Here is a 9,873-nt window from a genome sequence, read left to right as displayed (position 1 = left end):
CTCTAGGAATCTTCTTGCCCTTGCCTTCCCAGCGATCAGAGTATACTTGCATACCACTTTACACCCAATTTTATGATGGTTCTAAGGATTGAGCCCAGGACTTCCTGCTTAAAAGACAAGCACATTATTCATTGAGCCATCTCCCCAGCCCCTTAAGTGAAATTTTAATTTATTTTTTTATTAAGAAAAAATTTCAATTTATTTTACACACCAATCAAAGATCCTCCTCTTCCCTCCTCTCACCCCCCCAGCCTCCCTACCCCCCCACTCCTCCTCATAACAAGGCAAGGCCTCCCATGGGGAGGCACATCCAGTCGACGCAAGTCCAAGTCCCTCCCCCTGCCTCAAGGCTTCTCCAGGTGTCCCATCATAGTGGGCTCCAAAAAGCCTGCTCATGCACCAGGGATGAATTTTGATCCTACCGCCAGGGGGCTCTCATACAGATCGGGTTACACAACTGTCTCACCATACAGAGGGCCTAGCCCAGTCCCATGCAGGCTCCACAGCCATTGTTCCAACTTTCATGAGTTCCCACTAGTTTGGTTTGGTCATCTTTGCAGGTTTCCCCATCATGATCTTGATGCACTTGCTCAAAGAAACTCTCTTCTCTCTCTCCTACTGGACTCCTGCAGCTCTGACTGGTGCTTGGCTGTGGATCTCTGCATTTGCTTCCAACAGTCACTGGAGAAATGCTCTGTGATGACACTTAGGGTATTCACCGATCTGATCACTGGGGTAGTAAGCCAGTTCAGTTCAGGCACCCTCTCCACTATTGCTAGTAGTCCAAGCTGGGGTCATCCTTGGGGATTCCTGGGAACTTCCCTAGCACTTGGTTTCTCCCTATCCCCATGATGTCTCCCTCTGTCATGGTATCTCTTTCATTTCTTTCCCACTCCATCCATGTTCCAGCTTGATCATCTTGTTCCCTTATGTTCTCATCCACTATCCCCTACTCTCCATTGCCCAACCTTCACCCCTAGTTTACTCATGGAGATCTCATCTATTTCCCCTTCCCAGGATGATCCACCTTATTAGCTAGTTTCTCTGGAGTTGTGGGTTGTAGTCTGGTTATCCTTTGCTTTATATCTAGTATCCACTTATGAGTGAGTACATACCATGTTTGTCCTTCTGAGTCTGGGTTACCTCACTCAGGATAATATTTTCTAGTTCTATCCATTTGCCTGCAAATTTCATGATATCATTGTTTTTCTTGCCAAGTAGTACTCTATTGTGTATATGTACCACATTTTCTTTATCTGTTCTTCAGGTGAGGAACATCTAGGTTGTTTCTAGGTTCTGGCTATTACAAATAATGCTGCTATGAACATAGTTGAGCTGTGGGATGTTCTGTATGTCAAATGTGTTGCTCTGATTGGTTAGTAAATAAAACACTGATTGGCCAGTAGCCAGGCAGGAAGGATAGGCGGGACAAGCAGAGAAGAGAATTCTGGGAAGTGGAAGGCTGAATCAGAGAGACACTGCCAGCCAACACCATGACAAGCCGCATGTGAAGATGCCGGTAAGCCACGAGCCATGTGGCAAGGTATAGATTAATAGAAATGGATTAACTTAAGCTGTAAGAACAGTTAGCAAGAAGCCTGCCACGGCCATACAGTTTGTAAGCAATATAAGTCTCTGTGTTTACTTGGTTGGGTCTGAGCGGCTGTGGGACTGGCGAGTGTCAGAGATTTGTCTTGACTGTGGGCCAGGCAGGAAAACTCTAGCTACAGTTGAGCATGTATCTTTGTGGTATGATTGAGCATTCCTTGGGTATAATGCCCAAGAGTGATATAGCTGGGTCTTGAGGAAGATTGATTCCTAGTTTTCTGAGACACCGCCATACTGATTTCTAAAGTGGTTGTACAAGTTTGCACTCCCATCAACAGTGGAAGAGTGTTCCCCTTGCTCCATATCCTTTCCAACATTAGCTGTCTTCAATGTTTTTGATCTTAGCCATTCTGACAGGTGTAAGATGATATCTCAGAGTCATTTTGATTTGCATTTCCCTGATGACTAAGGATGTTGAGCAATTCCTTAAATGTCTTTCGGCCATTTGAGATTCTTCCTTTGAGAATTCTGTTTAGCTCTATAGCCCATTTTTTTAATTGGATTGTTTCCTGAGTTCTTTATATATTTTTGAGATCAACCCTCTGTCAGATGTGGGGTTGGTGAAGATCTTTTCCCATTCTGTAAACTGTCATTTTGTCTTACTGTGTCCTTTGCTTTACAGAAGCTTCTCAGTTTCAGGAAGTTCCTTTTATTAATTTTTCCTCTGAGTGTCTGAGCTGCTGATGTTATACTTAGAAAGTAGTCTCCTGTGTCAATGTGTTCAAGACTACTTTCTCTTCTATCAGGTTCAGTGTAACTGGCTTTTTATTGAGGTCTTTGATCCACTTGGACTTGAGTTTTGTGCATGGTGATAAATATGGATTTATTTGCAGTCTTCTACATGTTGTCTTTTCAGCATCTAATGAAATGATCATGTGTTTTTTTTTCTTTCAGTTTGTTTATATGGTGTAATTACATTGACAGCTTTTTGCATGTTGAACCATCCTTTCGTCTCTGGGATAAAGCCTACTTGGTCATGGTGGATAATGTTTTTGATGTGTTCTTGGATTCGGTTTGCCAATAGTTTATTGAGTATTTTTGCATCAATGTTCATGAGGGAGATTGGTCTGTAATTCTCTTTCTTTGTTGCATCTTTGTGTGGTTTGGGAATTAGAGTAACTGTAGCCTCATAAAAGGAATTTGGTAACATTCCTTCTGTTTCTATTGTGTGGAACAATTTGAAGAGTATTGGTATTAACTCCTCTTTGAAAATCTGGTAGAATTCTGCATCGAAACCATCTGGTCCAGGGCTTTTTTTGGTTGGGAGACTTTTAATGACTGTTTCTATTTCCTTAGGGGTTTTTGGTCTATTTAAATTGTTTATCTGGTCTTGATTTAACTTTGGTGATACCTATCTAGAAAATTGTCGATTTCTTTTAGATTTTCCACTGTTGTGGAGTACAGGTGTTTAAAGTATGACCTGATGATTCTCTGGATTTCCTCATTGTCTGTTGTTATGTCTCCCTTTTCATTTCTGATTTTGTTGATTTGGATGCTCTCTCTCTGCCTTTTGGTTAGTTTGGATAAGGGCTTGTCTATCTTGTTGGTTTTCTCAAAGAACTAATTCTTTGTTTCATTGATTCTTTGTATTGTTCTCCTTGTTTCTATTTTATTGATTTCAGGCCTCAATTTGATTATTTCTTGGTGTCTATTCCTCCTGAGTGAGTTTGTTTTGTTTTGTTCTAGAGCTTTTAGGTGTGCTGTTAAGTCACTAGTGTGAGATTTCTCCAACTTCTTTATGTGGACATTTCGTGCTATGAATTTTCCTCTCAGCACTGCTGTCATAGTGTCCCATAAGTATGGGTATGTGGTACATTCATTTTCATTGCATTCTAGGAAATTTTTAATTTCTTTTTTTATTTTTTCCTTGACCCATTAGTGAATTAGTTGAGCATTATTCGGTTTCCATGGGATTGTAAGCTTTCTGTAATTTTTGTTGTTGCTGAAATTTAACTTTAAACCATGGCGGTCTGATAGAATACGGGAGGTTATTTCAATTTTTTTCTATCTGTTGAGATTTGCTTTGTGACCGAGTATGTGGTCAATTTTAGAGAAGGTTCCATGGGGTGCTGAGAAGAAGGTATATTCTTTTTTGTTAGGATGGAATGTCCTGCAGATATCTATTAAGTTCATTTGAGTCCTAACATCTGTTAGGTTCCTTATTTCTCTGTTAAGTTTCATTCTGGCAGATCTGTCCCATGGTGAGAGTGGGGTGTTGAAGTCTCCCACTATTCATGTGTGGAGTTTGATGTATGATTTAAGCTTTAGTAATGTTTCTTTTACATGTGTGGGTGCCCTTGTATTTGGGGCATAAATGTTCAGAATTGAAACTTCATTTTGGTGGATCTTTCATGTGATAAGTATATAATGTCCTTCTTGATCTCTTTTGATTGATTTTAGTTTGAAGTCTGTTTTGTTAGATATTAGAATAGCTACACCAGCTTGTTTCTTAGGTCCATTTGATTGGAAAGTCTTTTCCTAGCCTTTTACTCTGAGGTAGTGTCTGTCTTTGATGATGAGATGTGTTTCATGTATGCAGCAGAAGGATGGATCCTGATTTTGTATCCATTCTGTTAGCCTGTGTGTTTTTTTAATAGGTAGATTGAGTCCACTGAGTCTATTGCTATTAAGAGATATTAATGACTGGTTAATTTCTGTTATCTTTTCGTGGTAGTGTATGTGTGTACTTCCCTTCGTTGGGGTTTACTGCTGTGGTGTTATCTATTGCCTGTGTTTTCATGGGTGTATCTGACTTCCTTAGGTTGGAATTTTCCTTCTAGTACTTTCTGTAGGGCTGGATTTGTGGATAGGTATTGTTTAAATCTGGTTTTGTCTTGGAATGTCTTGTTCATCCATCTATGGTGATTAAAAGTTTTGCTGGGTATAGTAGTCTGTGCTGGCATCTGTGGTCTCTTAACATCTGCATTACATCTGTCCAGGACCTTCTGGCTTTCAAAGTCTCCACTGAGAAATCAGGTTATTCTGATGGGTCTGCCTTTATAAGTCATTTGGCCTTTTTTCTTTGCTGCTCTTAATATTCTTTTTTTTTATTCTGTATGTTTAGTGGTTTAATTATAATGTGGCAAGGGGACTTTTCTGGGGGGGGAGGGTCTAGCCTATTTTATGTTCTATAAGCTTTTCCTATCTTCATAGGTATTTCCTTCTTTAAGCTGGGAAAGTTTTCTTCCATGATTTTGTTGAATATATTTTCTGTGCCTTTGAGTTGGTATTCTTCTCTTTCTTCTATCCCTAATATTCTTATATTTGACCTTTTCATGGTGTCCCAGATTTCTTGGACATTTTATGTTATGACTTTTTTGGCTTTGTTATTTTCTTTGACTGACAAATCTATTTCCTCTATTGTATCCTCTACACCAGAGATTCTTTCTTCTATCTCTTATATTCTGTTGGTTATGCTTGCATTTGTAGTTCCTGTTCATATATTCAGATTTTCTATTTCCAGCATTCCCTCTGTTTGTGTCTTCCTCATTGTTTCTATTTCACTTTTTGGGTCTTGACCTGTTTCCTTCACGTGTTTAATTAGTTTTTTCATGGTTTTCTTGGCTTTAAGGGATGTATTGTTTTCTTCCAATTTTTTTGTTTGTCTTTTCTTCAATTTCTTTAAGGGAATTTTTCATTTCCTCTTTAAAGGCCTCTAGCATCTTCATGAAGTTATTTTTAAGGTCACTTTCTTCTGCTTCTTCTACATTGTGATATTCAGGTATTGCTGTTGTAGAAGAGCTAGGTTCTGGTGATGCCATATTGCTCTTTATTCTGTTGTGTGTATTTTTGCAATGGCATCTACCCATTTCTTCCTCCGATAGGTGCAAGAGGTGCCAGTGTCTGAGTGAACTGCTCTTGGTCCAATCTGTACTTGCTATGTCTATGTCTCAGGGGGCCACTCTGGGTCCAGTGTTAGCTCTTGGTCTAATTGGAGCTGGCGGATTCTGTATCTCAGGGAGATGTTCTTGGTCCAATCCAAGCTAACTGATTTTGTGGCTCAGGGAGCCACTCTTGTTCTTATCAGGGCACTTGGTTCAGTCAGAGCTGGTGGATTCTGTGTCTCAAGAAGCCTCTCTTGGTCTAATGAGAGCTGGTAGATTTTGTGTCTTAGGAAGCCACTGGTGCCACAGGGGGATGGGTATTGATGTAGGGCATGGGTCTTGTAGATTGCTGGGTCCAATGGGGGGTTTTGGTGGGGGAGTTTGCCTGCAGGAGTCTTCCCTGCTGGCCAGCAACTGGGTAGAGATGGGTGGGGGTTCCCTGGGACTGGTTGTGTCCCAGGGCCTAGGTCCTAGAGGCCTTAAGTGAAATTTTAAATGCGCACAAACCACTTCCAACAGTGACTTCACTTTAGGATGCTCAAGGTGATAATTACCCTTGATTCTATAGTTTCTATTCCATAGATACTCACATCAGAACATGAGAAGAAAGGCTGCTCATGGTGTCACGCACCCGTAATCCCAGTACTTATGAAGCAGAGGCACATGGATCGTTTTTAGTTCAAGGCCAGCCTCATCTATATAGTGAGTTGCTGGACAGGGCTATGTAAAGAAACCTTATCTCACCCCCCCAAAAAAAACCACAAGGGGGGAGCATTACTCATCATCCATAGGTCTTGAACTTTGGGAAAAATAGAGGTGGTAGGTGGCCTTTGGGTTTGACTCCCTTGGGAATGTTCTGAGTGCAACCCTTGTCTGCAAGGGAGAGGACATAGTAGGTATTTTGGTAGACACTGGGGTGAGCTATTTCAGCAACTGATAATTGTGTAATTTTTGGTCACTATACTCTGATGATTTCCATAGTTTTATAGTATGTCTTGAATGGATAATGGGAATCCTGCAACTGTATTTTCATTTTTAAATAATTTTTGGATCTCCTATGCCCTTTGTGTTTTCATATTAATTTCACAATCAATGTTTATACTCATACCAAGAGTTCTGCTGTGATTTTGAGTTTTCAGCAAATTAAAGGATCAGTTTAAGGAGAATCACCATCTTACCATTATTCAGCGTCGTATCCATGAACATTGTATGACTCTGCATTTGGGTTATCCTGAATTTCTTTCATCAGTGACTTGAAGTTTTCATCACAGATACACCACATATATTTTGTTCGACTTTTACCTGAGTTCACTTTCATAGTGTATATTCAATAATGATTCTTGAAAAAAATTATTTACTGTTTATTGTTATACATAGAAGGAGTTGGAACTCATTTCTAAAAGTGATTTACTTATTTATTGTATGTGCATTTTATCTGCATATATGTCTATATACCAGAAGAGGGAATTGGATCCCATATAGTTATAGACAACTGTCTATAACTTTAATGTGGGTGCTGGGAATTGAACCTAGGTCCTCTGGAAGAGCAGCCAGTGCTTTTAACCGCTGAACCATCTCTCCAGCCATAGCCTTGCTTTCTTACAAGCTGATGCTCCAGTCTTTTTTTCCAAAATGAAACAAGCAAACAAAAAATCTTTATAGATTTTTCCAAAATGAAAAAACAAAATCTTTATAGGTCAATCTGTACCTGGAATGTTAAGACTCTTATTTCCTGTACTGAATAGGCTTTGAGACTCTGCCTCAGATCATGACAGTTAATGAATGGAGAGTGGGGGAATGTGGGTCTGTGGGTCCTTGAGGTTCTGCTACAGCTGACTGCTTAGTTGTGAAAGTTCAGCCAGGCCTTCTGTCATTGGCTGCTGGGGACATGTTGGTCTCCTGAGCAGGAAGGAGGTTCCTGGGTATAGTATGGGGACAAGAGATTCTAGTGTTCTGGGGGTCTGGTGTTCTTTAGTTCAGTGTGTGTTTACCTGAGAGACTGTGGGTGTGTTTGACTGTGTGTAAGTGTATGTGTGAGTATGTACATTTGTGTGAGTATATACATGCACATGTGTGCTTCATTATGTGCTAAATGTGTTTATACACTGTACTGGTGTCTGAGTACATTCATGTGTGTGAGCGTGTTTGTGTTAGAATCACTGAGTGGTGAAATTGTCCACACCTGCTGTGCTCATGGTCAGTATCTTGGCTCTCTGCCCTAGTCTCCAAGCTCCACACTCCAGAGAGACACTGTCCTTAGGAGCAGCCCCAGGTCTTCGCTCTGGCAGAAATGACGCTGAGGTTCGTGTTCCTTGCCCTCTGTCCAGAACTGAGCACTGGTTGTCCACAGTGCAAGCTCCCTTCAGGCCGCCTTTAACTCCTGTCTCCCTTTCCATCCCACTTCCCACGGAGTGTTTCTGGTGTTTCCTGGGATCTCCTCCCAAAGAGATGCCTGGCAGTTGAAACCCGGTCTTTGACCTGGAATCCTTGGATCAGGGTCTGCAGGTTCAAACTCACCAGACATAATGGTGGCTGGCTCCCCCGACTCCTGTAGTCATAGTCTTGTGTCCTGATTACCAAGGAGGGATTTGATCTTAGAGGGTCAATCACTTGCTCAAGTCACACATAGTTGGTGAGTGGCAGAGCCCAGCCTCGACCTTGGTCTGTCTGATCCCAAGCCAGGTGCTCATTGCTTTCCTAACAGCCTGCTAAGGGTCAGAGAATTTGTGCGGGGTGTTTACAGCAGTGGGTTCTTTGACTGTGTGACAAAGGGCCAAGCAATGTAGCTGGTGCTCATGTCATCATTCTGCCATAAAGAAAGTGTCAAACACATGCTCTTTGCTGACCATGCATCCCCTATCTGTTAAGTGTCGGAACTTGCTTATACATGTAGGAATGTGCACTTTGGGCAGGGCTCAGCAGGACTGGCTTTTTGTATGTCATTGAACATTAGGAGTCATTTTCAAGATGGCTGACTCTTATGATAGATAAGTGGCTGAGGATCTCGTGTCCTTTCAGATAGGGACTCTCCATACGGCTGCTTGGGCTTCCCTTTAACATGCTGGGTCCAAGAGTATATATTCCACGCGAATGCAAAAGAAATTGTATTCCCTTTATGACATAAACTCCACAGTGCAAGAAGTCATGCATACTGCATAGACTCAAGGAGAGAGGAATTTGGCTTCATCCCTGAATCAGTTAGGGTTCTTCACTGAAACAACCTCCCCCCGTCTCTGTCTCCCCCCCCCCCCACACCACTATGAGTGTGTGTGTCCAAAGAGGCCAGAGGCATCAGATACCCCAGAGGGTGGAGTTACAGACAATTGTGAGCCACCTGTTATGCCTGCCAGGAACCAAATTAATGTCCTCGGCAAGAGTAATACACGTTCTTAAGCTCTGCGTCAATGCTCCAGCCCCATTTTTGTTGTTGTTGTTTTTGTTCCATATAAAATTTTCTAATGTGGGTTCTACTTCTACAGGGAGTCCTGATGGGATTTCAAGTATTTAACTTACTGGTAGTTCTGTATCTGTTTGAGCTCGTTTGCTCATGCTTGCAGGTATGAATGTGTGAGCATGGAGGTCAGAGGACAATCTGGATTGGTCCCTACTTTTCCGTGGGTTTGAGACAGGCTCTCTTGGTTTTTGCTGGCCCTTGAGCATCTAGAGCAGTGGTTCTAAACCTGTGAGATCTCAATCCCTTTGGGGGATCAAATGACCTTTTCACAGGGAAAGGTGATGCCTAATTCCGATGCCTAATACCATCGGAAAATACAGATATTAACATGGTTCATAACAGTAGCAAAATTACAGTTATGAAGAAGTAGCAATGAAAATAATTTTATGGTTGGGGGTCACCACAACGTGAGGAATTCTATTAAAGGGTCACAGTGGAAGCACTGATCTAGAGATTCTCCTGTCTCCAGCTCCCATCTGCCTGCAGGGGCACCACGGGGATACAAACATCCTACCTCTGTCCTACAAGCTCTAATTTTGATCTCAATACAAAATGCATTTATCCAGTTTCTAAACATGCATCATTTAAAACAATCCCAACACTTAACTCCAAAGTCTTAACTCCACAGTTTCTCATGAGATGTGAGGGGAAGTCCTTAATTGTGAGGTCCTATAAGAAACATACAACAAACAAAAAACCCACGTACCAATGTGCTTCTAATGTATACAGGATGGAATAATGTGGGCATAGAAAGGAAGAATAAGAAAAGAAAAAGTAAAAACGCAAGACTGAAATGAACAACAACAACAACAACAGCAGCAAAACGCAGCTGCTGTGGAGCCAGCATCTGGGGCTCCTGACGGAGGCGTCTCTGCTCCAGCAGCCTTTGACCACCTTCTCCCTGCAGCGGCTTTTCTTGCAGCAAACAGTGTCTTCTTCTGAATCAGTTCCACTTTGTGCCAGAATCGTTCCACAGGAGACATCTCA

The sequence above is a fragment of the Peromyscus eremicus genome, unplaced genomic scaffold (genome assembly GCF_949786415.1).
Source record: "Peromyscus eremicus unplaced genomic scaffold, PerEre_H2_v1 PerEre#2#chr22_unloc_1, whole genome shotgun sequence".
Taxonomy (NCBI): Eukaryota; Metazoa; Chordata; class Mammalia; order Rodentia; family Cricetidae; genus Peromyscus; species Peromyscus eremicus.
Note: the sequence above shows the minus strand (reverse complement) of the source record.